Below are 27,487 nucleotides of genomic sequence, written 5' to 3' on the forward strand. Positions count from 1 at the left end.
TGTGGAATTGGGAGGTGGCCCGGAAAGCTAACTTATAGAAAAGCACATTATTTCTTCTTTTACATATTTGAATATATGGACAGAAATACCTTTCCTTCTGGACAATCCTCTATCTCAAAATACAAAACAAAAAACCAGTCTCACCTCAATCCTCTGAAGCTTTCCATCCCTTTTTCCCTGTACTGCCAACTTTCGGAGAAAATGGTCTATACTGGCACCTCTGTTCTTTGAGATCTACCTATTGCTTAACCCCTCCTCATCTGACATCTGGCTCCAGGCTAATAAACTTGCTGTCAAACTGGTCAGTCATTCAGAAAACAATTATTGAACTTCTACCTTGAGTTATGACTTTTCCTCTTTCTGACTTACATAAGTAGGTTCAATTGATGATTAAAGAACCTCACCGATGTTCTGCTGACCCTTCAAATGAGTCCAAACCCAAATCACTATCTTCCCCACCGCCCACCCCCCCACCCCACCCCCAGCTTAACCTCCTGGTCTGTGAGCCTCCAATAAGGTCAAAACTGGGTCACCTTTAATCCCCTCCCACCTCCTGTTCTCCATCTAACTCATTTCAAGTCTCTACTTTGAGGCCTACCACAGAGGGTTGATGTGAAAGCCCAATAAGTCAGATCTCTGCGGTTGTTAACTAGAAGTGTGCTTCAGAATCACCTGTGTTAAACCCAAAAGGATCAAAAACAACCTAAAAATGATGCCCCCAGGCCCACCTCAGATGGGCTTACTCTGAATGTGGGGTCTAATCAGTATCAAAATCTCCCTCATCTGTGCTCTGTGGACAGACCAGAAGGGACTCCTACCTTTTTCTCCAGTTGCTTCCCATGTCTTCCCAGCCAAACAGGAGCTGTTCTGCCCTGCCTTACTCCAGGGTCTTCAGGGCTGGAATGAAGCCTACTGGGTTCCCTACTGATTGGGTGGAGAGTGCGTCCCAAATGCAACAAACAGATGTACCTATAAGAAGTCAAGAGCCACCATAATGCTTCGAACACATGTTTGAGCCATTTTGATTCTTTACATCAGGGATCTGGGTCTCGTGTACCACTCCCTCTGACAATCAAGAGTCCCATCAGAAACTGGTTTCTGCACTTCAGGGGCATGTATACAGCTCTTACAGGTGGCTTCAGCTGGGAGCCCTCCTGAACTAGGAAGGGTCTCTGAGGCACAAAACTCATTCACTGGCTCCCTCATTCAGGCTGATTCAGGAGTCAAGGATCCAGAGTCAGCTGGTAGGGCTAGGTTCCCAGTGGTCATCAGTTAATCAGCTCACCCAGATGGCATCCAGCTAGTTGGGCATTTAGTCAATCCTTCATTTATTCGTGCAGGCCTCTGTCACAGAACCAGTCTCCCAACAGATATTTACGGAGAGCCTACTAAGTGCCAGACACTGTCTTCACACAGGAGACAAAACGGATGATAACACAAGGAATACTGCACCCTTGAAACCAGGCTGGTGTTGGGCGGATTCTCAGGAGTTCTGGGGCCTGGAGATCAATGTCAGGCACCTGACTGAGCGTCACTTCCCACTCTTCAACTCTTCCTGCTTTGCTGCTTTCGATGGCTGGAGCTCCCAAGCCACAGGTAGGAAGGGCGAGGCAAGGATGAGGTGGCCACTGGGAAAAGGAGAGACAAAAACAAGAACATAGCGGGGAATGTAGTGGCAAAGGAGCGTGGCCAGGAGCATTTATCCAAGTGGCTACCTTCACTGTCTTAGGAGAGGGTCCGGGAGGGAGGACAGATGCTTCGAGGCAGAGAAGGGTGGGCCAGCTGCCGGGCGCAGGGGCTCGGCCGGCTCTGCCAGCTAGCCTGGGGTTCTCGGGGCGCTGGCGGGGCGCGGGGCGGCGCGGCGGGGGCGCGCGGCGGGAGGGGCTGTGCGCGGCGCGGCCCCCGAGCGCGCGGGGCCTGGCGAGGAGCGCGCCGGCCCGGCTCGGCGCTGGTACCCCAGGCGCGGGCGGCCGCCCCGCAGCCCCGGGTGGACCATGGCGACCGACAGTAAGTGCGCTCCGGGCGGCGGAGGCCCCGGGTGGGAGGCCGCGGGGCCTAGGGGCGGGAAGTTTTCCTCTTGCCGATGCCCGCCTTTGTGCCGGGCTCACGGGGGCCGCGGCCGGGTGCCTCCGCGCCCCTCTGCCCATCACCCCCTGCAGCCGGCAGGATCGGAGAGGCGCGGGCGGCCCTGGCAGCCCGGTCCCGGAGGGATGCGGTGGAAGGGCGAGCGGCGGGCGCCGAGGTGGAGGGGACGCTCGATGCCGCGGGCAGCGGCCCTGCCATCGCAGCCCTTTTGGGGGTGCCCCTGGGCCCAGAGCTGGCTTTTGGGGAATCTTGCCATCCAGGCGCCGGGAGCTTTTAGCGTTGAATTTAAGGTTCGCCCCGAGTTCTGGGGCTGGTTTTGCGTGTTCGCCTTCTGGGGATGAGGGTGGCTTGACTGCTTGGCTGCCCCATGTACCCACCCGGGCCATGTTCCCCGGGGCCAGAGACCTTATCTGGTCACCATGGACAGCGAACCAGGTGAGCGCGTGGATGTCAGGTTCAAACTACTGAATGAAAGTGTTGAAAGAGGCTGGATTGGCCTGCTTTTGGCATCTTGGCACCACTGCTTTATTGGCTCAGTGCTTTTGGAAATGGAATCACGTCTATGAAAGCTGGTTAAGTTATATGTATCGGAAGCTGGATGCGCATTAGTGGAGCCTCAAAGGGAGTGTGTGCGTGTGTGTGCTCAGTCATGTCTGACTCTGTGACCCCATGGACTGTAGCCCGCCAGGTTCCTCTGTCCATGGAATTTTCTAGGCAAGAATACTAGAGTGGGTTGCCAGTTCCTACTCCAGGGGATCTTTCCAACCCAGGGATAGAACTGGCGTCTCTTGTGTCTCCTGCATTGGCAGGCAGATGCCTTACCACTGCGACACCTGGGAAGCCCCATATTTAACTCTGCTGATTGAAGAATAAAACTTTAGCCCATTGGTTTTGTTTATGGAAAAATGGTAATGATTTTCTACCAGCTTAGCTTTTGAGCTGATTTTTAAGTACAACCTTAATTATGTTTGTTTTCAGTTGGCATGGAGCTGAAACTATGAAAAGTTTCCAGAATGTAGAGGATAATTAGTTTGTCTTTGTTCTTATTCAGAAGTAGGGTAAGAGACTTACTGTGTGTCCCTACTAGGCAAATGAAAAGAAAGTATTCTCAGCCAGTGTCTTGAAAAAGTCTCTCCAGATCTTGACCATGTCTGCAGCTTTAAGATCCACAGTTCTTTTACAGTTCGTGTAAAGGTGATCCTGGAAAGGGCTGTTTCTAGATGCAGAGTTCTTTGGTCAGTTCTCAGCTTGCCTGCATTTTAGAATTACTCCCAGAGCTTTCAAAAATCCTTGAGCATCAGTATTTGTATTTTTTTAAAGTAATACATCTCAGATTTTAATCTGAATCAGAATCTCCTGGAGGGCTTGTTATCCCAGGTTGCTGGCCCCCACTCCCAGAATCTGCAATTCAGTAAGTCTGTGTTGTAGCCTGAAAATTGATGTTTTTATCAAGTTTCAGGTGTTGCTGAAGCTACTATGCTCCCTGTCTTCTCTCTGTAGGTGTGAGAATGACAGGTGAGAAGCAGGTAGGAGCACAGAGAGACGGTCACTTCTTCAGTTCTGTCAACGTGCAGCAGGTACATGGCATCGTGAACATATATCAAACCTGGGCAGTGTTGCCTTTGGGCTACAGTGAACTGCTTTCTCTATTTTTGTCCCCAAATAAATTTCCTCTTGAGAGAAAAATTGGTTCTAAACTTGAGTAAAACCAGAATCTTCTCCAGTCATTCCTGGAAGTAATCCAAAAGGACTTTTTTTTTTTTTACAAATGTGGTATGTAAATGTATATAAAATACACAGATATTTTAAAAATATTTGCCTAGCAACTTATAATGTTCACAAGAAGAATGCCCAGACAATATGCCCTCTGAGGGCGGATTCCAGAGGAAGAATGGAGGCTCTGAGGCCTCACCTTTGTTTTCAGAGCGGTGTGGTTAAATGGGAAGGATCTTTGAGACCATCAAACTAAACTCCCCTTGGGCAATTCATATTTTTATTTGTATAACTCAGGTTTATGAGAACTTAAAAGGTTGAAACAATTGGGAGGAACTATAGCAGAAAAAAAAGGAGACTAGTAGGGGAAAAAAACAAACCCAAACTCTGTTAGTATGAGCAGCTTGGTTATTATATAAGGTGGTGGTACTTAGGTATTTGACCTATGTTTCTTGATTTTCTCAGTAACAAGTATACCAGATAGTTTGGTGTTTCCAGATCATAGTGAAGTATTTTTCTCTTTTTCTTCCATTTGTGTCACTTGTTCCATTATTAGTACTTGCCCTTATGAGTCTTTATTGTTAAAGTCACTGTAATCTGTTTAGAAGCGTAATTTCTTAGGAACAGCCAGGCATGTTTGGGCAATGTTGGAAATATGTAATTGTATTATGCCCTGGAAATCTCAGGCCATTCTTGGGTGGACGAGTCTTTGGGGCTGCTGTGAATGAATATTCGGTTTCATCAGGAAAACTTCTAGTCCCCATCTGCTTGTTCCTGGTTTACTGGTTGGTTGTGTATCATTTTGGCTGGGTACATCTGCAGGCTACTACCCCACAGGCCATTCCTCCTCTTGCTTACTGGTCGACAACCTGCACTTTACTTCTTCCCCATCCTGCTTATCCCAGCAGTGATTTCCATTCTGTGCCTAATCCTGGAGGATAGAAGGAAGAGACAGCAGGGGAGGGAAAAATCAAATTTAGGCTCTATGCAGATGAAGGTTAGCAAGCCCTGCCAAATAGCTACTCAAGATGTTTAGGACTTGGGATGTTGAGTATTTAGAAGAAAATTGCTTGATTTTAGTGAAAAGGAACTCAAATTCTTAAATAAAATTATTTCCAGTCATAATTATTACTAAACAGCTTACAAATAATGCCAACTGAAAAACAGAGACAAAAAGAGTTAGAAAATGACTACTTTGCCACCATCATAAGTAAGTAAGTAAGTGTTAGTTGCTCAGTTGTGCCCAACTCTTAGTGACTCCGTGGACTGCAGCCCACCAGACTCCTCTGTCCATGAGATTTTCCAGGCAAGGATACTGGAGTGGGTTGCCATTTCCTTCTCCAGGGGATCTTCCCAGCCCAGGGATCGAACCCAGGTCTCCTGCACTGCAGGCAGATTCTTTACTAACTGAGCTGCAAGGGAAGCCCTTGCAACCATCATAGTAATGGCTGATTCATACAGGAATCATTCGTGGATGCTAAACTATTGTGTGAAAACCTGAAGACCAGAATATTTACATTTTGGGGGAATTTCCCCACAGATTTCTTATTAATTGCACAGGGGAAAATGGTAATGTTACAGTGCAGAAACGTGGGGTTCACTACCTTAACCAAACCATCAAAGTTAGCATCACTAGTTAGTAATAGGGCAAGCTGGTAACCTGTGCTGCCTGATCCGAAACCTTGAGAAGGGTAGAGGGTTACTTATGCCAAAAATGGATACCCTGGTACTCATCAGGGGGAAATATCAGGCAAACCCACATTTGGAGATATTCCACAAAAGTCAGTGTCATGAAAGATGGCTGAGGCACTGTTCTAGAATGAAGGAGACTAAAGAGATAAATGCAATAGATGATTTGGATCAGACCCAAGGACCATATTGTGAAAATTGGGCAAATCTGAGTATGGATTGTATGTTGGATAATAGCCTGGTTGTTGTACAGTCACTAAGTCATGTCTGACTCTTTGTGACCCCATGGACTGTCCTTCACTATCTCCTGGAGTGTGCTGAAACTCATGTCCATTGAATCAGTGATGCCATCCAATCATCTCATCCTCTGTCACCCCCTTCTCCTCTTGCCCTCAGTCTTTCCCAGTATCAGAGTCTTTTCCAGAGTTGCCTCTTCGCGTCAGGTGGCCAAAGTGTCATAGCTTCAGCTTCAGCACCAGTCCTTCCAATGAATATTCAGGGTTGATTTCCTTTAGGATCGACTGGTTTGATCTCCTTTCTGTCCAGGGTACTCTCAAGAGTCTTCTCCAACACCACAGTTTGAAAGCATCAATTCTTTGGCACTCAGCTTTCTTTATGGTCCAACACTCACATCTACACATGACTACTGGAAAAACCATAGCTTTGACTAAATGGACCTTTGTCAGCAAAGTGATGTCTCTGCTTTTTAATACACTGTCTAGATTTGTGATAGCTTTTATTCCAAGGAGCAAGCATCTTTTAATTTCATGGCTGCAGTCACAGTCCGTAGTGATTTTGGAGTCCAAGAAAATGAAATCTGCCACTGTTTCCCCGTCTATTTTCCATAAAGTGATGGGACTGGATGCCATGATCTTCGGTTTTTGAATGTTGAGCTTTAAGTCAGCTTTTTCCCTCTCCTCTTTCGCCTTTATCAAGAGGCTCTTTAGTTCCTCTTCATTATCTACCATTAAAATAGCCTTATATCAATGTTAAATTCCCTAAATAGGATGTTTTTACTGCAGTTTGAAAGGGATCGTCTTCCTTAGGAGAAACTGGAGTCTTTAGGGGTAAAGGGACATGATGTCTGCAACAAAATCCCAAATGGTTTAGGAGAAAAATGTTCGTGTGTATGTGTGCACTTGTATGTGTATGTGTGTTATACAAGAAAGGAGAGAAAATGTGCCACATCCTAGCAATTGGTGAATCTAGGAGTTCTTTGTACTATTCTTGCAAGTCTTCTGTAAATTTGCAAATCAAAACATATGGTTCCATGTAAATTTTAGGATTATTTGTTCTAGTTCTGTGAAAAATGTCATGGGTAATTTCCTGAGTGTTCATTGGAAGGACTGATGTTGAAGCTGAAGCTCCAATACTTTGGCCACCTGATGCGAAGAGCTGACTCATTTGAAAAGACCCTGATTCTGGGAAAGATTGAGGGTGGGGAGAGAAGGGGACAACAGAGGATGAGATGGTTGGATGGCATCACTGACTCAATGGACATGGGTTTGGGTAGACTCAGGGAGTTGGTGATGGACAGGGAGCCCTGGCGTGCTGCAGTCCATGGGGTCACAAAGAGTTGGACATGACTGAGAAACTGAACTGAATTTGATAGCTCAGTCATATCTGACTCTTTGCAGCTGCATGGACTGTAGCCCACCAGGCTCCTCTGTTCATGGGACTTTTTCAGGCTAGAATACTGGAGTGCCAGTATTCTGGTTGCCATTTCCTCCTCTGGGGCATCTTCCCGACCCAGGAATCGAACCCGTGTCTCCTGCACTGGCAGGAGGATTCTTTACCCTTGAGTCACCTGGTAGGGATTGCATTAAATCTGTGGATTGCTTTGGGTAGTATGGCCATTTTAATAATATTCAGTTCAGTTCCTCAGTTGTGTCTGACTCTTTGTGACCCCATGGACTGCAGCATACCAGGCTTCCCTCTTCATCACCAACTCCCGGAGCCTGCTCAGACTCATGTCCATCGTGTCAGTGATGCCATCCAACCATCTCATCCTCTGTCATCCCCTTCTCAAAACAATGTTAATTCTTCCAATCTAAGATCATTGAATATCTTGCCATTTCCTTGAATCATCTTCAGTTTCCCTTATTAATGTTTTATAGTTCTTAGCAGACAATTCTTTTACCTCCTCAATCAGGTTTATTCCTAAGTATTTTTCTTTTTTTAGTGAGATTTCTAAAAGGAATTTCTTTTTTTAAACATCCCCTTTCTGATATATATGTGTAAATGAATCACTTTGGTATATGACAGAAATGAACACAATATTGTGAATCAACTATACTTCTATTCAGTTCAGTTCAGTTGCTCAGTCATGTCCGACTCTTTGCGACCCCATGAATTGCAGCACGCCAGGCCTCTCTATCCATCACCAATTCCCGGAGTCTACCCAAACCCATGTCCATCCAGTTGGTGATGCCATCCAACCATCTCATCCTCTGTCGTCCCCTTCTCCTCCCGCCCCCAATCCTACCCAGCATTAGGGTCTTTTCCAATGAGTCAACCCTTCGCATGAGGTGCCCAAAGTATTGGAGTTTCAGCTTCAACATCAGCCCTTCCAATGAACACCCAGGATTGATCTCTTTTAGGATGGATTGATTGGATCTCCTTGCAGTCCAAGGGACTCTCAAGAGTCTTCTCCAACACCACAGTTCAAAAGCATCAATTCTTTGGCGCTCAGCTTTCTTCACCGTCCAACTCTCACATCCATACATGACCACTGGAAAAACCATAGCCTTGACTAGACGGACTTTTGTTGGCAAAGTAATGTCTCTGCTTTTAAATGTGCTATCTAGGTTGGCCATAACCTTCCTTCCAAGGAGTAAGCGTCTTTTAATTTCATGGCTGCAATCACCATCAGCAGTGATTTTGGAGACCCAAAAAATAAAGTCTGACACTGTTTCCACTGTTTCCCCATCTATTTCCCATGAAGTGATGGGACCAGATGCCATGATCTTAGTTTTCTGAACGTTGAGCTTTAAGCCAACTTTTTCACTCTCCTCTTTCACCTTCATCAAGAGGCTCTTTAGTTCTTCTTCACTTTCTGCCATAAGGGTGGTGTCATCCACATATCTGAGGTTATTGATATTTCTCCCGGCAATCTTGATTCCAGCTTGTGTTTCTTCCAGCCCGGCATTTCTCATGATGTACTCTGCATATAAGTTAAATAAGCAGGGTGACAATATACAGCCTTGACGTACTCCTTTCCCTATTTGGAACCAATCTGTTGTTCCATGTCCAGTTCTAACTGTTACTTCCTGACCTGAATACAGGTTTCTCAAGAGACAGGTCAGATGGTCTGGTATTCCCATCTCTTTCAGAATTTCCCACAGTTTATTGTGATCCACACAGTCAAAGGCTTTGGCATAGTCAATAAGGAAGAAATAGATGTTTTTCTGAAACTCTCTTGCTTTTTCGATGATCCAGCGGATATTGGCAATTTGATCTCTGGTTCCTCTGCCTTTTCTAAAACCAGCTTGAACATCTGGAAGTTCACGGTTCACGTATTGCTGAAGCCTGGCTTGGAGAATTTTGAGCATTACTTTACTAGCGTACTTTACTTCTATTAAAAAAAAATAAAAAACAACAGTCCTGGGATGTTGATTTTTAACTCTAGGAATTTTGGTCTAATACTTTGGAGTTTGCTTATTGAGCAAAATAGTATTGAAAGACTTAATTCTGGACTCCTAAATCTGGTTTGAGATGATAATGTTCACGAAACTTCTTATTGTGGAAAATTTCATATACATATGAACGAACTGAGAATAGTATAATGAACCCAATGTACTCAGGTAACCCAGCTTTAAAAATTATCAGCATTTTGCGTCTACCTATCTTCACACCCCCTTTTTAGTTGCTGTTTTTGAGAGCAATTCCAAGATATCATGTTATTTCAACCACTGATGTTTAGTATGCCTCTGTGTACACTTTTTTCTTCCCATAACCCCCATGCTGCTTTTGCCCTTAAGAGAAGTAACGATTCTGCAATTAGTGATGATAATGTTTAGAACTTGTTAGCGATGCAAGATAGTAACCAGAGTTCTGAGAAATGCTCTGATTTGACAAATATGGGTTGTGCATTTATTCTAAGTTTGAAAAGTTGAGGAAGCCTGGGTAATTACAAATGGTGTAGAAGAAAGGGTATGAGAAGCTGCTTGTTCTTATTTTCCAAACACCTCCTCCTGTTTTTAAACCAAGAATTAAAGTCCAGAAAGAAACATAAATATAGGTATGGAGACAGTGTTCTGAACTGGTTTTCTCATTTGATGCTACCCTGATGAAACATTCTGAAAGTTAGAATGATTAATTTCATACTATTTAGAATTCCCTAAATTTAAATTTCAGCATGGCATCTTTGATTTAGAAAGCCCAGTGAAGTTTTTCTTTACTGAGCTGACTTTCTAATGTTTTGAAATAGAAATGGGCCAGATCTCTTGGGAAGAGTAAACCTCCTAAGTGTGGGTAGATGTGGATGGCAGTTGTTGTTTTGGGTCGCTAGGGTATCATTTAGTAATTAACTACTATTATTTAGCCTTATGGGTTGATTAAAACATGTCCACTATGCCATTTGACAATGGTTATCTGTATGTTAAAATTGATTGATAGCTCTTTGTAATAAATCAGGGCAGTTTCTGAAGCTCATTGTTATTGCAAATAAAGTTCTTATCAACCTTCCATTAAGAGACTAGACACAACTGATTTTAGGCACTTTAAATTTAAGCACAGATACCATCCCTTTGCATTAGGTTTTCTTTATAAACTTTTTTTGCTGAGCTGGGCAGCATGCGGGATCTTAGTTCTCCAACCCAGGATCAAACCTGTGCCCCCTGCACTGGGAGTGTAGAGTCTTAACTACTGGACTGCCAGGGAATTCCCTTCATTAGATTTTCTTATTGCCAGAGTCTGTTATTTTTGAGAGTTCTGATTTTAGGAATGCACTAAGTCACATTTTATACTTTAACTTACAACGGAGCAAAGGTTAAGAGATATGTAATGATTTTATCCACCCTATTTGAAAAAATTTCCCTGGCTTACATACTAATATATTTATATACTACCTTAATTATAATCTTTTTACCAGTCAAAGTTAGATTTTCAATTGACTTAGCTCAAGAGAAATTTTGAGATTGAGGAACTCAGTGTGGGATGGTGGAAGACAGCACAGACCTAGTTTCAGAGCTACCCACATTTCAACCTCTGGCCCTGCCACTCACTGGCTGCATAACCTTAGGAAGTTGTTTTAACTTCCCAGAGAGTTTGTCTTAGTCCACTTTGAAGAGTTGCAAGAATTAACTGAGCTTGTGCACACGGTAGCCATTAAATACTTCTCTTCTCGTTTCCTACAACATTCTTCCCGTAGTGTGCACCTTATGTTACAAGAACAATCTGACCTTCAGAAATGGGGTCCCCAGCCATTGATTCCATTTTTCCTTGTGAAGAATATAAACAAAGGAAAGGAAAGTCGCTCAGTTGTATCCAACTCTTTGCACCCCCATGGACTGTAGCCTGCCAGACTCCTCCGTCCATGGGATTTTCCAGACAAGAATACTAGAGTGGGTTGCCATTTCCTTCTCCAGGGGATCTTCCCTACCCAGGGATCGAACCTGGGTCTCCCACACTGCAGGCAGACTCTTTACTGTCTGAGCCACCAGGGACTGCTGAAGAATATAAAATGTAGACCAAATGACCTGTTTAGAAATGAAGACTCCAGGGAAGAGACTTGAGGACAAATCACCTGAAGGTACAGAACTCAGATTTTATATAGAAGTATTGATGGGCTTCCCAAGTGGCTCAGTGGTAAAGAATCTGCCTGCAGTGCAGGAGATGTAAGTTCAGTCCCTGGGTCAGGAAGATCCCCGGGAGAAGGAAATGACAACCCACTCCAGTATTCTTGCCTGAGAAACCCCATGTACAGAGGAGCTTGGTGGGCCACAGTCCATGGGGTCGAAGAAGTCGTGGGGACACGACTGAGCAACTAAACAACAACAACATTAATTGTGATGTGTTTTTCCCTGATGCTTATCACTTTGCACAAGTGTGATGCGGCACATGTACATATACGGCTTTTAACAACTTGGGAGATTTCAGTGCTGGGCATTTAGAGGGGTCCAACAACTACCGTTTTTATTGAAGATCCAGGAGGATTTGGGGATCCTCTTTGCTGATTGGCTCTTGGGGACTTCTCTGGGCTTTGTGGCATGCCCGTTGTGTGTGGCCATGACTGATGGGTAGCTGTAGCACTGGGTGAAAGTTGCTTCAGGGTGTATCCTCAGAGTTTGACGACCCCCTGGCTCTGAAGTCTTAAAAAAGCTTGTCCAATGATGGTGATAAACCTGAGCATATTGCTGATGGTCTAAAAAGACTTGATCTTCTAGTAATGTCCACATATAATGACCTCTTCTGCCTGCTGTCTCTGCCGGTCCTGGCTTTGGCCATCCAGGTTCTGAGAGGAGCCTGCCTTTGTCTCATTTGTGCCGTGGTGGGGTGGTCTCTGCCCATCTTGAGAGTTCCATGGTTTCCCTTGCTTTCCAGGTCATGCTCTAATCTCTGTACCTGCCAATCATGTTTTTCCTTTGGTTTCACTATTCCTTTGAGTTTTGGCTGAGACACACTGCTCTGTCAGTCTCCGGTTTGGAGAGTCCCCAGAAGTTAGATTGTCCTCAACCAGCCCTCTCCTGCTTCTCCACAGAGGCAGAGGACAACCCTCAGCCGCTACCACCCTTTCCTCAGGCTATTTAGAGGTTCATTGCTATGTTTTCCCTAATGGGTCTGTTTGCACAGAGTCAGCTGTTTGAGTTTAGGCATGATAATTACCGTCATAATTATAGCTATATGTGTTATATTTCTTTGTGCTCGCCCTTTATTTGTTATCTATTGCTGAATAACAAATTATAACAAACTCAGTGGATTAAAACAACACATAGTTGTTATCCCTTTAGGCCAAGAGTCTAGGCAGGGCTTCTGGAAGTCAGGAGTCTTGCAAGATTGCAATTAAGGTGTCAGCCAGGGTTGGATTCTCATCTGAAGACCTGAGGCTTGACTGGGGAAGGATCCCCTTCCAAGCTAACATGGTATCGCAAAGACTCAGGCCAGCCCTGTAAAGACTTGGGCTGGCGGGCTGACGGACTGAGAATGTCAATTTCATGCTGGCTCTTGGCTAGAGTTCATCCTTAGATGTCAGCCTTGACAATATGGCCACTATCAAAGTTAGGAAGGAACAGAATCTCCTAGAAAGATAGGCATTAACATCCTTGTCATATTCTGTTGGTTGGAAGCAAGTTATAGATTCTGCCTAAACTTGAAGGGGTTGAACAAGAGGGGACAACCAGGAGATGGGGACAATTGAAGACCATCTTGAATTCTGTCTACCATACTCCCATGAAACATTTTTATCTATATCTTCAATTGGACTTTTCATTGGTGTATCAAATTCCTCTTTAAAACTTTAGACAACATTAGGTTATTAAGGTCCTGATAATTGCCTTTCTTAGAAACTAATGGCCCTCCCACCGACAGAGAGCTGATGTGCTGTAGGAAGGATGGTGGTGGAAGGTGGGCAGGGAAGGTAATGTTTGACCTTTAGCTATTATTGGGAAAGTCATATCTGAATGATATGCTGCTTAAGGGAGCTTGAAATAGGCCAAAGTCTGCATGCTTAGTGAATTCATTTCATGAAAGCTGTTACAAATTTATAAAAATTAAAACACCCAAAGTCTTATTTCTGGAAGAGTTAAAAAGTAAAGGAAAACAGGACAAAGCTGTGAAACTAGGATTGAGAGCTGGTGAAGGACACAGAGTGAGAAAAGTAAGGGGATGAGAATTTTATCAAAGAGAAGCTGTCCTCTCTCAGGGGCAAATGGATTTCAATTTCATTAAGCCTCCTTGCTTGTGTGTGAGGCACTACATGGGGATAAGAGATTATTCACAGTTTAAGGCTCTATATGCTTGTATTGTATTCTCTTACCAGTGATTTTATTCATTTCAAATCATTGTTTTTGAGTTAGTAAGAGGGTGACAGATACCTGGAAACTGGATAGTTCCTGACTGGTTGATAGTTTTGTGCAATGACAAACTACTGTTTGAATTCTTGCTTTAAAATTATTGACTCTAAGTTAGAGCTTAGAAAATGAAGCTATTCTAAAAAGATTTGCCTGATGGAAAGCATTGATTTTGATTGCATGTCTCTTTCTTGAAACTTGGAACACTTTCATTTTTGGTGGCTCCTTATCACCTGAAAGCTATTCTGTAGTAAAAGAGCTGTAACTGGAGTCATTGCTGCTGCTAAGTCGCTTCACTCGTGTCTGACTCTGTGCGACCCCATAGACGGCAGCCCACCAGGCTCCGCCATCCCTGGGATTCTCCAGGCAAGGACACTGAGTGGGTTGCCAGTTCCTTCTCCAATGCATGAAAGTGAAAAGTGAAATTGAAGTTGCTCAGTCCTGTCTGATTCTTCGAGACCCCGTGGACTGTAGCCTACCAGGCTCCTCCGTCCATGGGATTTTCCAGGCAAGAGTACTGGAGTGGGTTGCTATTGCCTTCTCCAACTGGAGTCATTAGCTCCTTGTAATTGAGGTAAGACTATCCTAGTCTTTAGAAATTGAGTTAGATCCTTGAGACAAACATTTCTGTTTTTATCCAGTAAAATCGGCCTATGTAAAATGAAAGGGAGGGACTTCCCTGGTGGTGGACTTTCCTGGCTAAGACTCTACACTCCCAATGCAGAGGACCCATGTTTGACCCCTAGTCAGGGAACTAGGTCCTGCTAGCCCCACAAAGACCCAGTGCAGCCAAATAAATAAATATTAAAAGAAATAAAATGAAAGGGAGAGTCTGAAATCATTTTATTAAAAAGGTGTCTCTCCTGCATTGTGGTCCAAACCACATGCTGTTTTCTCTCTGAAGTCTCTATCACTCTCCCAAACAGAATCCATCATTCATTTTACATAAACTTCTTAAGTTATATTTTTCTATTTTAACCCCTGTCTGTTCTATATGCCCCTTGAGGAAATGATCTACTTTTACGTATATTTCCTCAACTTTGTCATTCTACTGAATAAGCATGGTGGCCTGCATAGACTAACCATTCAGATGTTTGCTAAATTCAGTCTGTTTCTCTACTCTGAGCCTCCTCTTTTCCCTGGATCCCATCCTTTACTCACTTCTCACAGTGTGGACCTGGGAACCCAGGGTGGTCAAGGTGCCTAAGAATTATAGAGGGTCTGCAAAGTCAAAACTACTTTTATGCTATAGTTGATGCTTGAACAAAGTTTTCTGTCACTCACTCTGCTGCTGCTGCTGCTGCTGCTAAGTCGCATCAGTCGTGTCCGGCTCTGTGCGACCCCATAGACGGCAGCCCACCAGGCCCCGCCGTCCCTGGGATTCTCCAGGCAAGAACACTGGAGTGGGTTGCCATTTCCTTCTCCATCGCTCACTCTGCACACATACTTATAGGCCCAGCTTCTATCATTTTGTGAGTTTGGGAGGTGAAGGTATCCAGTGGTCTTTCCCCTCATTATTTGGGCTCTTCCTGAAGATGCTGTTTTCAGTACCGAACTTCATCCTTAACACCAGATGACTGGTTCCCAAACCCAGAGCCTCTCTGCTGTGGTGTCTCTGTCAGTGCAGGCCACCATCATAGAATAACACAGACTGAGTGGCTTAAACAACAGAGAGTTTCTCCTGATTGTGGAAGCTGAAAGTCTAAGAACAAGGCGCCCACAGGGCTGGTTTCTGGTGAGGATCCTCTTCCTGACTTGCAGATGGCTACCTTCTCACCATGACCTCTTATGTCTCCTCCTTTTGATAAGACATCGGCCTTTTGAATTAGGGCCCCATTCATATGACCTCATTTTACCTTCATCACATCTTTACAGGCCCTGTCTCTAAATACAATCACATTAGGGGTTAGTGAATTATGAATTTTAGGGGAGCACAGTTCAGTTGCTAATGCTTGGGAAAGAGATAGTCCTCTGGCTTCATTAGCAGAAGTTGGGGTCTTCTGGATTCGGGGTGCTTTATAAGTCCTTCAACTCGTTCTCCTGTTTCAGTCTTGGTCCCTCTTTGCCACTTACAATTACAGAGTCATTCTGGGATTCTACAGCATGTATTGGCTTGCTTGTTGTGGTATATCCCTTGTAGTAGTTTGGAGAAAGATGAGCAAGATTTGGTTTTTAGCTATCTCCTTCCAATCTTCCAATGATGTGCTGATCTTTTCACCTACTGTTGTTTCTCCCTTGCTCTTTTAGTTTAGCTTTTAGTCTGGTTTTTATCTTTTCTCTAGTTTCAGTGAGATGCAGAAATGGAGATAAATGCAAGTGCTCTTGTATGTAGAATCTAAAAACTACAACACACAAGTGAATTTAAAAAGAAGCAGACTCATAGATACAGAGAAAAAACTATTGCTTATCTTGTTGCCTAACATGGTTGCACAGGAATTACAATGTACATACTTAAATTTTCACAGTCTACTTCTAATCAATATTGTGTTATTTCAATGGAATGTAGAACTCTTGCACCATTTAAGTCCCTAGTGACTCCCTCCCCCACCCCTTCTATTTTTTAGTTATATGTTTTATTCACATCTATTATGGACTGAATTGTGTCCCTCAAAAATTCATGGGTGGAAATCTTAACCCCCAGAACTTTAGAATGTGACTGTATTTGGCGATAGGATATTTAAAGAGGCAAAATTAAAAGTTAAGTTAAAATGAAATCATTAGGGTGGACCCTAATCCATTATGACTGGTGTCCTTATAAGAAGAGGAAATCTGGACGTGGAGGGAAGACGATGTGAAGGCACAAGGAGAAGACACCCGTCTACCAGTCACATGAGAGGCTTCAGAAGAAATCAGATCTGCCAACACTTTGAGCTCAGATTTTTAGACTCCAGAATTGTGAGAAAATAAATTCATGTTGTTTAAACCACCCAGTCTGTGGTAGTTTGTTTTGGCAGCCCTAACAAACGACTATACATGCATTGAAAATCCCATAAGACAGAATTATAATTTTTGCTTTCAAAAGTCAAACATATTTTAAAGAACTCAAGAGGAGAATAGTTTATTACATTCACCCAAATATTCATCATCTTTGTTACTGTTCTTCATTCCTGATAATCCACATATTTCCCGGTTCTTTAATTTTATCACTTAAAAAAAAAGTGTCACTTCTTTCTGGCCTCCATGATTTCAGATGAGAAACCCACTGTCATCTGAGTCATTATTCCACTATAGGTAGCAATGCATCATTTCTCTCTGACTGCTTTCAGGATGTTTTGTTGTCTTTAGTTTTTAGAAATTTAAGTCTGGGTGTGGATTTCTTAGGCTTCTCCTATTTGGGATTTATTCAGCTTCTTGATTTTTTAGATTTATGTCTTTCTCCAAGTGTGGGAAATTTTATTGTGATTTCTTTTCTTTAAAGTTTATTTATTTATTTTTGGCTGTGCTGGGTCTTTTTTGTTGCATGCAGGCTCTAGTTACAGCAGGATTACTGTTACTCTCTAGTTCTGGTGCACGGGCTTCTCACTGCAGTGGCTTCTCTTGTCGTGAGGCATCGGCTCTAGGGCATTCAGGCTCAGTGGTTGTGGCACATGACTTAGTTGCCTCATGGCTTGTGGAATCTTCCCAGACCAGGCATCAAACCCGAGTCCCCTGCACTGACAGGCAGATTCTTAACCACTGAATTACCAGGGAAGTCCATCAGTCGTTATTTTTCAAATAGTTTTTCAGTCCTGTGTTCTTTCTCCCCACCTTCTGGGATTCTGATGGCACAAATGCTGGATCCTTTGTTATTGTCCCACAGCTGCCCTTTTCTCTCTGTTGTTTGGATTGAACAATTTCTGTTAATAAATCTTTAAGGTCCCTTGAAGACCTTGGATTCTTCTGTCCTTTCCATTTGGCCACTGACCCCAGACAATGATTTTTTAAAAGATTTTTGGTTACTGTATTTTTCAGTTCTTATAGTTCTACTTTGTTTTTCTTTATATCTTCAATATGTTTCTGAGACTTGATTTTCCATTTGTTTGAAGAGGTTTTATAATTTTTGTTTAGAATTTGCCGCGTGATTCCAACATTTGTGTCCTCCTGGTGTTAGTGTTGTTGATTGTCTTGTTCTTGTTTGAGATTTCCTATTTTTGGTATGGTAAATACTTTTGGGTTGTATCTTAGACATTTTGAGTATTACATGAGACTCTGCCTCCAAAAGCATCATGTTTAAGTAGGAACCAATCAGCCAGCTTGGGTTCAAAACTCATGTTCTCAACCTTATATAGGCTGTGGTTTGAACATCAGCTTAGCTTTCATAGCCTTTATTATGCTGTTCTGGTCTGCCCTGATTGATTACCCACAGGCTAATTTGAAACCTGGATTGTATTTCTCATTACAGTTCAGTTCTCAAACTTTTTCTGTATTGATTTAGATTGATTCCATGCATGGACCATTTGGCTTCTCTGGTTGCTCAGACAGTGAAGAATCTGCCTGGGAGATGTGGGTTCAGTCCCTGGGTTGGGAAGATCCCCTGGGGAGGAAATGGCAGCTCACTCCAGTATTTTTGCCTGGGAAATCCCAGGGACAGAGGAGCCTGATGGGTTATAGTCCATGGGGTCGCAAAGAGTCGGACACAACTGAGTGACTAACACTTTCTTTCTTTTCGTGGACCATTTAGGTTATACAGATTTTCGTATCTGACCATTTCATATACAGATTTATGAGATTCCTTTATGCAGTTTCCTCTTCTCTGTAAGCTTTCATTCTCTCTAGTTGAAAGGAGGTGGGGTGCTGGCCTATTTGCTCTCCTTTACTTGGGACAGTGCAGGGAGTGGTCAACAGTGTTTCTCTATATCCTGTGTGGCCTCTGTGGGGACTATGCCCATGAAGAGAGGAAGGGGCACTGTCTTATTCCTTTTATCTTAGTGCCAAGCAGACATGGTCTGCTTCAGCACCCAGTGGGAAGGGAGATGAATGCTGCCTCTGCTCAATTAGCATGGGGCAAGGAAGGTCAGCAGTGTTCCTCCTTTGGCCTTCAGCAATGCCTGGGAGGAGGCTGAGGGATGTGGCTCTGTCGTGATGTTTTCCTAGAGTAGGCTAGGCTTATTCGAGAGGGTTCAGTCCTCTAGCGCTATCCTTTTTAAGTCCTTTGGCTAGAGAGAGCAGTTCCCAATTAGGGATGATATGCCCTTCAGGTGATACTTGACAGTGTCTGAAGACATTTTTTGTTGTTACAACTGACGTGTTGTTATTGGCCTCTAGTGGCCAGAGGCCAGGGATGCTGCTAAATAGATATCAGGGCCCCAACAACAGAGGGATTTCTGGCCCCAAATGTCAATAGTGTCAAGGTTGAGAAACCCTGAACCACAGAGAGTAGGTTTTTCTTGGAGCTTTTAAAAAAAATACATTTATTCCAACTTCTCCAGAAATGGAAGTCCCCTCAATATTTTAATGTATTATTTTTTCTTTAGTCCTTTGGCATCTATCATTGATGAGAAACATAATTTATAATTTAAGGTAAAATGTCTTATCTCTGGTTGATTTTAATAATTCTTCTTTTTCTTTTCTTTTAAGTTTAACCTTTATGTGTATAGGTGTGAATTTTTGTAAAGATAATATTTATTTTGAGCAATGTAAGGTTTACAAAAAAAAAAATTGAGAGGAAGGTACAAAGATTTCCTGTATACAACTGCCCCCACACAGACATAGCCTGTCCCACTGTCAGCATCACTTGTTATCAAGGCTCAGCCTTTGGTGAATGTCCAAATGCAGTTGCACCAGGAATTTGGACAATGTATAATGACATGTACCCGTTATTATCATCATGCAAAGTATACTTCCTCTTTGGAAGTGGTATCTCATTGTTTTAATTCACATTTTCCTGATGAGATATTTTCATATGCTTGTGTTACATCTGAATATATTTTTTTCATGAGGTGCTCAGGTCTTTGGTCTATTTTTTTTAATTTATTTTTTAATTGGAAATGAATTGCTTTACAGCATTGTGTTGGTTTCTGCCGTATAATAACATAAATCAGCCATAAGTGTACATACATTCCCTCCCTCTTGAACCTCCCTGGTCCATTTTAAAAAACTTGAGTGGTTTGTTTTCTTCTTATTGAGTTATGTAACTCCTTGTATATTTTGGATAGCTCTCCTTTATCAGATGTCTCTTTTACAGATATTTTCTTCTAGCCCACGGCTTGTCTTCTGCTTCTCTTGACATTGTCTTTCACAGATTAGAAGTTTTTATTGAAGTCCAGTTTATCAGTTCTTTCATGGGTCCTGCCTTTTGTATTGTATCTAAAAAGGCATCACCATATCCAAGGTCAGTTAGGTTTTCTCCTATGTTATCTTCTAGGAGCTTGATACTTATGTGTTTTACATTTAGGTTTATAATATTTTTCAAGTTATTTTTTGAGAGGAATGTGAGGTCTGTGTCTAGATTAATTTTTTTTGTATGTGATGTCCAGTTGTTCCTCTACCTTTTGTTGAAGAGATCTTCTTTGCTCCATTATAATGCCTTTGAGCCTTTGTCAAAGATCAGTGGACTATGTCGTGTCTATTTCTGGGCTCTCTTTTCTATTCCATTAATCTGTTTATTCTTCCTCCAGTACTGCACTGTCTTGATTACTGTAACTACTAGTTACTCTTATATTCAGGTAACTGAAGTCTTCCAACTTTGTCCTCCTTCAATATTGTGTTGGCTATTTTGGGTCTTTTTGCCACACCACATAAACTTTAGAATCAGTTTGTTGATACCATAATATAACTTGATGGGATTTTTATTAAGATTGCATTGAATGTATGGATCAATTTGGGAAGAGCCGAAGTCTTGAAAATATTGAGTCTTCCTATCTATGAACAGAGTGTTATCTTCTATTTGTTTAGTTCTTTTATGCTTTCCTTCATCAGAGACTTACAGTTTACTGCACAGAGATCTTGAAATACTTTGTTAGGTTTATACCTAAGTATTTTTATATGATTTATTTTTATTTATCTTAAAGACATTTCAATCTTAATTCTCAGCTCTCTAATTCTGGAAAGTTCTTAGTCATTATCTCTTTGTGTATTACCTCTCTCTCTATACATTCCCCCAACCTCTTTCCTTCTTAAACATTATTAGGCTGACATATTGAAGCTTCTCTTTCTGTGTTTCATGTCTATTAACCACTCATCCAGTCATAATTATTCTTTCTCTTTTATTCCCTCCCTTCTCCATCTCATAATTTCTTCAGATGTCTTCTTCTTAAGCAATTCTTCTTAAACTTAGTCTGCTATTTAACCTATTGGACATTTTTCATTTCAGTGACAATTTTCATTAAAATTCTCATTTGGTTACTTTTAAAAACTCTGTTCTTATGGTATCTTATTTCTTCACTATGGTTTCTAAATTATTTAAAGGCATGATTCTTTTCTAGTCTATTGTTTTTCCTTCCTGGCATGCCAATTTTGGTGTCTGCTGATTCACTTATGATGATTTTTCATTTCCTCTGTAGTCTGTTATATTTAATTTTGGTAGTTTATCTTTAGTGAGAGTTTCCTGTAAGCCCTGAGCTGTGGAAGACTTGCTCAGCATAAAGATTTTCATGATGTGTTTATTAGATCCCTAGGGATTTAGTGGTCTTGGATCACTTTTTATATTAACTGTTCATCTGCCTTTTTAAGCTATGCATGGAGAAAAAACTTAGACCCCTCACCTGTGTGAGCTTAGGATTTCCGTTGTTGTAACTCAGCAATGTCTGGGGCACTCAGCAGTGTCTTTGCTGTTTCTATGGGCTAGTGAGCAGGCTCTGTTAGTCTTACTTTATGCTTGCAAGAGTGTTCTTCAAAGTGGTCTGCGCTTCATTTTGGCCAGGAGTTCTGGATGGAGCTTCAGTGCCTTTTATTCATCTTTGTGTAGTCCCCTCATCCCTAAAACTGCAGCTAAAACCCCATCGGGTTGATGAGGCTTTGGCTTTCTTTGATTTTGAAATCTGGGGAATATTTGTCTTTTGGAGCTGACATATGTAATTAAATTTAGTTTGTTGGTGATATTTAATCTGGAGCTTCCATTTGTCTGTTGTGCAAAGGGCAAATGCATATAAGCTCTGTACTCCACATGGCCTGAGTTCACATTTGATGTATTAATAGACCACCATCCATATACCCATATATTCAGCTATACTGGTATATAAATACTACTTTGTGCTCTGCTTTTTCCTTTTTTGAAAGTATTTATTAAACACATTGCTGTATTCCAATTACCAATTATTTGAAAAGGTGTATGATGAAGTGGGCCAAAGAACTAAACAAACATTTCTCCAAAGAAGACATACAGATGGCTAACCAACACATGAAAAGATGCTCAACATCACTCATTATCAGAGAAATGCAAATCAAAACCACAATGAGGTACCATTTCACGCCAGTCAGAATGGCTGCTATCCAAAAGTCTATAAGCAATAAATGCTGGAGAGGGTGTGGAGAAAAGGGAACCCTCTTACACTGTTGGAGAAGGAAATGGCAACCCACTCCAGTACTACTGCCTGGAAAATCCCATGGACAGAGGAGCCTGGTAAGGCTACAGTCCATGGGGTTGTGAAGAGTCAGACACAACTGAGCGACTTCGCTTTCACTTTTCACTTTCATGCATTGGAGAAGGAAATGGCAACCCACTCCAGTGTTCTTGCCTGGAGAATCCCAGGGATGGGGGAGCCTGGTGGGCTGCCATCTATGGGGTCGCACAGAGTCGGACACGACTGAAGCGACTTAGCAGCAGCAGCAGCATTACACTGTTGGTGGGAATGCAAACTAGTATAGCCACTATGGAGAAGAGTGTGGAGATTCCTCAAAAAACTGGAAATAGAACTGCCATATGACCTAGCAATCCCACTGCTGGGCATACACACCAAGGAAACCAGAATTGAAAGAGACACGTGTACCCCAATGTTCATCACAGCACTGTTTATAATAGCCAGGACATGGAAGCAACCTAGATGTCCATCAGCAGACAAATGGATAAGAAAGCTGTGGTACATATACACAATGGAATATTACTCAGCCATTAAAAGAATACATTCAACTCCATTCTAATGAGGTGGATGAAACTGGAGCCTATTATACAGAGTGAAATAAGCCAGAAAGAAAAACACCAATACAGTATACTAACACATATATATGGAATTTAGAAAGATGGTAACGATAACCCTGTATGCGAGACAGCAAAAGAGACACAGATATATAGAACAATCTTTTAGACTCTATGGGAGAGGGCGAGGGTGGGATGATATGGGAGAATGGCATTGAAGTATGTAAATTATCACATGTGAAATGAATCTCCAGCCCAGGTTCAATGCATGATACAGGGTGCTCAGGGCTGGTGCACTAGGATGACCCGGAGGGATGGGATGGGGAGGGAGGTGGGAGGGGGGTTCTGGAAGGGGAACACATGTACACCCATGGCAGATTCATGTCAATGTATGGCAAAACCAATACAATATTGTAAAGTAAAAAATAAATAAATAAATTTAAAAAATGCAATAATCTGTGAAGGGCATAAAAAAAAAAAGAAAATGTGTATGGTGTTTGTTGTATTGGCATATGATGGCACATAGCCTAGCATCCCCACAAAACTGGTCATGTGTTTGGTAATATCTTTGCTTCCAAGAACTAGTTCCATTAAGAAATATGTTTTGTAAATCTTAATTTTTATCCCCATTAAGCATATGAAGATACTGAGATTAAGAGAAATTATTGTATTATTTGCTATGACAAAAGATTGTCAATAAAGGAGGCAGTGTGTTGGTTTATATTCATAGATGCTAAAAATCAATTACTAGACTGGCATGTTGAGTAAAACAAAATAGAGTACAGTAACATGTACTAATACTAACCTGCCTTTTCACTAAATGGTACGTTGTGAAGCTTGTCTCATGGACGGTGATTATTTTATGACATATTTTGTCAATCACCTTTTCGTGGAGAAGTGAAAGATTAGAAAAATACTGCCGTGAATATGGTTGGATTTATCTTTTTATACTGCTTACTTACTTCTAGATGGGAAACTTCTGAGTCAAAGGATCTATTCATTTTTTTTTTCATTCAGAAAACATTTATTCAGCACCTACTATGTGCCAGATATCATTCTAGTTGCTTGGGATATGTGGTGGTGGTTTAGTTGCTAGGTTGTGTCCTACTCTTATGACCCCATGGGCTACAACCTGCTGGGTTCCTCTGTCCATGGGATTTCCCAGGAAAGAATCCTGAAGTGGGTTGCCACTTCCTTCTCCAGGGAATCTTCCTGACCCAGGGATTGAACCTGCATCTCTGACATTGCAGGCGGATTCTTTACCACTGAACCACCAGGGAAACCCTGCTTAGGCTATATCAGGGATTAAAACAGAAAAAGTCTCTGAGCTGAAGGAGCTTACAAGGGATATACTCATTTGATATTGATATTTTAATGTTACCAAGTTTCCCTTTGAGGAGATTATACCAATTTGTACTCACTAGCAGTGCATTGATGACAAAATCTAAGAAAACTTTTCTACAAAAATAAATTGCAGACATAGATAACTGAACAAAAATATTCTCTCCCTGGCTCACAGGCTTATGTCCTACCTGTCTCAGCTGATCATATGCCCCAGCTTAATGAGACCTACTTTCAGGGGTCTGGAACAGTGGCTGACAAAGTGTGGTCACTGAACCAGCAGCATTGATGTGACATCGAACTTGTGAGAAAGGTCAGTTATGAGTCTTTGTGCCAGACCTACTGACTGATAAACCTACACAGCTCAGCATTGCTTTAATCGGCCCTCCAGGTGATTCTGATGCAGCCATGTCTGAGAACCACTGGGCTAGAAGCAGCTTGTTCCCTTGGAACTTGGAGGTCAGCTCAAGCTCTCTACTCCCACGTTCTCCTGCAACTGAAAGGGGGGTCCAGCAGCTCACTGCTCAAAAGCTAATTAGAGGCAACGTAGGGGAAAGGAAAGTTTGCTTTATTTTGGACGCTGGCAACCAGGGAGCAGAGCAGGCTTCTGTTCAAAGGCCACCTCCTCCCCACTGACATTCAGGGGCAAGAGCTTTCATAGGCTAAGGGAGGGGGCCACATACAGAAACAGCACAGGCAGCTCTGACAGTCATCTTGAAATTGGTCATCGGTGGTCTGATCAGCATCATCGTGATTGTTTTACACTTAGCCTTCAGTTCCATGGTTGGTTGGTTCCCATTTCCTTGAAGCCAGGTCTTAGAATTGTGGCAGCTTGTGTCATGGCTACAGCCTGGTTATCATGCAATTAACTTCTTCCACCTGGTGGGGGTTTCAGTATCTATAAGACAGTTCAGAGGTTATGGCTCAGAATATTATCTACAGCCCTTGAGAAGGAACTAAAGGTCCTTGACAATGTGTAATGACTAAACTAGTACTTGTTCTTCTTTGACTGTTTTCCTTTGTCGCTGCATTTTCTTACCTCTCTGATTAAACTTACTCTTCGACAAAAGTTTTTCCACGGACAAAAGGCAAACGGAGGACACGAGGGACAAGACCATAGGGTCCTGCTCCATTTCACTCCTTCATACAAATAATAGAAATCGAATTTCTAGAGGCGATTTATCAGTCTCTTCTGGCTCTTCTTCCTGCTTCAAAGTGTCTCTTGATCGCTGCGGTTTTATTGCTGATGGCTGCTCTCATGTCTGCACTGCACTGACACAGATGAGGGACCGAATGCATTTTTCTCAGTGTACACAAGCACCTGCAATTCATTCACTTGAAAGACATTTGAATATGTTGAAAATGGGTGGATGTTTCGGAGCAGTGGAGTTATATCTTAGTAACACAAACAGCCTGACAACATTGAGTGTTGGATACACCCATTCCACCGTCCCTCAGGCATCTCTCTGCTGGCCTCTCATTTTTCTGTCTTTCTAACTCGGATTATCTTTTTTCTATACAGTGATTTAGAAATTCCATTTGTTTCCTTGTCTTCTGTAATAACCAGGGTTTTTACTGAGGACAATAGAACCTACTCAGCTACTCTAAGAAAAAAGGGATGTAACTCTAGAGTGTACAGCAGCTCACAGGATTATGTGAGGGTGCCAGGGAGAAAAGCTTATTAGCTGCTCAGTCACAGGTAACACGTATCTCCATTAATTTACGTCTGTCCTTATTTCTTCCTCTAGGATCTTCCAAATTTCTTTGAATTTTTTTGTTGCCTCAAAATTAATATCCAGTTAGGTGTTTACTTTCTCTCATGAGTTCAGAGCAATTTTCCAGGGCCATCTGTGGGTTTTCCCTTCTCGCTGCAGAAGGTGCACTGATGCACAGTGAGGGAAGCGGTTTGAAGACGGTGGGCCATGTCACTGAAAGGCTAGACTCAGGCCAGGAGGTCGCTGAGCCGGCCTTTGCTGAAATGTTTAACACTGAGCTCTGCTCGGTGGTGGCTTTGTGCTGGTGAGCAGGGCCAGGCCTGGTCACAGGAATTGGTCCTCCACTGGCGTGGGAGATCCGTCCTTGTGCTGGGGGCTCAATATCTGAAAACTGTTCAGGCTTCACAAAGGTTCATGGAGAGCTTGCCTTTAAAAAAGAAGAATGTTAATAATATGAGGATAAATTCCTCAGCAGAGAAGTCCCCTGGAAACAGGCTTTCCAATTGTCCTATATTAACTATCTTCGGGATTATCTAACAAACCCTAGACTACAGAACTATTGATAGCTATCATTAGGTTTCTGGTGTACAGAGCTACTCTGCCACCTTGTGGCCATTATTGAGAATTGCATTTCCCCAGATGTCAGCTTCCTTCCTAGATTCTACTATCTTGCAAAACTGGAATTGGGGTACAGATGTCTTTTTCGATTATGGTTTCTCCAGTGGTGAACCTAGAGCCTATTATACAGAATGAAGTAAGTCAGAAAGAGAAAAACAAATACTGTATTTTAACACATATATATGGAATCTAGAAAAATGGTACTGATGAACCTATTTGCATGGTGGCAATGGCGATGCTTCCCTTGTAGCTCATTCGGTAAAGAATCTGCCTGCGGTGCAGGAGACCCAGGTTCGATCCCTTATCCCCGGAGAAGGAAATGGCAACCCACTCCAGTATCCTTGCTTGGAAAATCTCATAGACAGAGGAGCCTGGTGGGCTGCAGTCCATGGGGTCGCAAAGAGTCGGGCACGACTGAGCAACTAACAATTACTTACTTAATGGCGATGCAGACATAGAGAACAGAATCGTAGACACAGTGGGGGAAGGAGAGTAGGATGAATAGAGTAGTGCTGAAATATATACATTACCATATGCATACGGTCAAAAAGATGCCTGCGTGCTAGGTCACTTCAGTCATGTTCGACTCTTTGCGACTCTACAGACTGTAGCCTGCCAAGTTCCTCAGTCCATGGGATTCTCCAGGCAAGAATACTGGAGTGGGTTGCCATGCCCTCCTCCAGGGGATCTTCCTGACCCAGGGAACGATCCCACATCTCTTATGTCTCCAGCATTGGCAGGCGTCACCTGGGAATTTGCTGTATGAAGCAGGGAGTTGAAACCCAGTGCTCTGTGACACCCTAGAGGGGTGGGATGGGGTGGGGAGGTGGGAAGGAGGTTCAAGGGGGAGGGGACATATGTATGCCTATGGCTGATTCATATTGATGTATGGCAGAAGCTAACATGATATTGTAAAGCAATTATCCTCTAATTAAAAATAAATTTAAAAAAATTTAAAAACTAGAATTGATCATCCTGGATTGTTTCTGCCTTTGGTTTTGCAAACCAACATGATTTGAAGAGATCTGTCACAGCGCATACCAAAAGACGATTTTCTAATAGCTTTAAACAGATATATATGTATGTGCAAGAAATTTCATTTCTGTATAATAGCATCTTGGTATATTAGATAATGTGTGTTCAAAGTAAGAATGGACCAATTTTATGTCCCAGTGCTCTTTCAATGGTGCCATGAGGGATCCTGTAATTTTCCTGGGGATTTAAATGATCATTGTATACTAGGCATTGATTTTAGATCACAGTGT

At 42.5% G+C, this 27,487-nt stretch overlaps 1 protein-coding gene across 1 annotated transcript in view; it reads left to right on the top strand.

Moving 5' to 3' along the window:
• Window positions 1–27,487, top strand: part of SYT16 (synaptotagmin 16) — a 287,045-nt gene that overhangs the window by 2,682 nt on the left and 256,876 nt on the right. Inside the window, exon 2 of the mRNA XM_081509828.1 lies at window positions 1,417–1,596. The gene's annotated coding sequence lies outside the window, so the exon portion shown is untranslated. The remainder of the gene's footprint in view (window positions 1–1,416; window positions 1,597–27,487) is intronic.

Source organism: Giraffa tippelskirchi, chromosome 7 (genome assembly GCF_054371585.1).
Source record: "Giraffa tippelskirchi isolate mGirTip1 chromosome 7, T2T-mGirTip1v1.2.pri, whole genome shotgun sequence".
NCBI classification, from domain to species: Eukaryota; Metazoa; Chordata; class Mammalia; order Artiodactyla; family Giraffidae; genus Giraffa; species Giraffa tippelskirchi.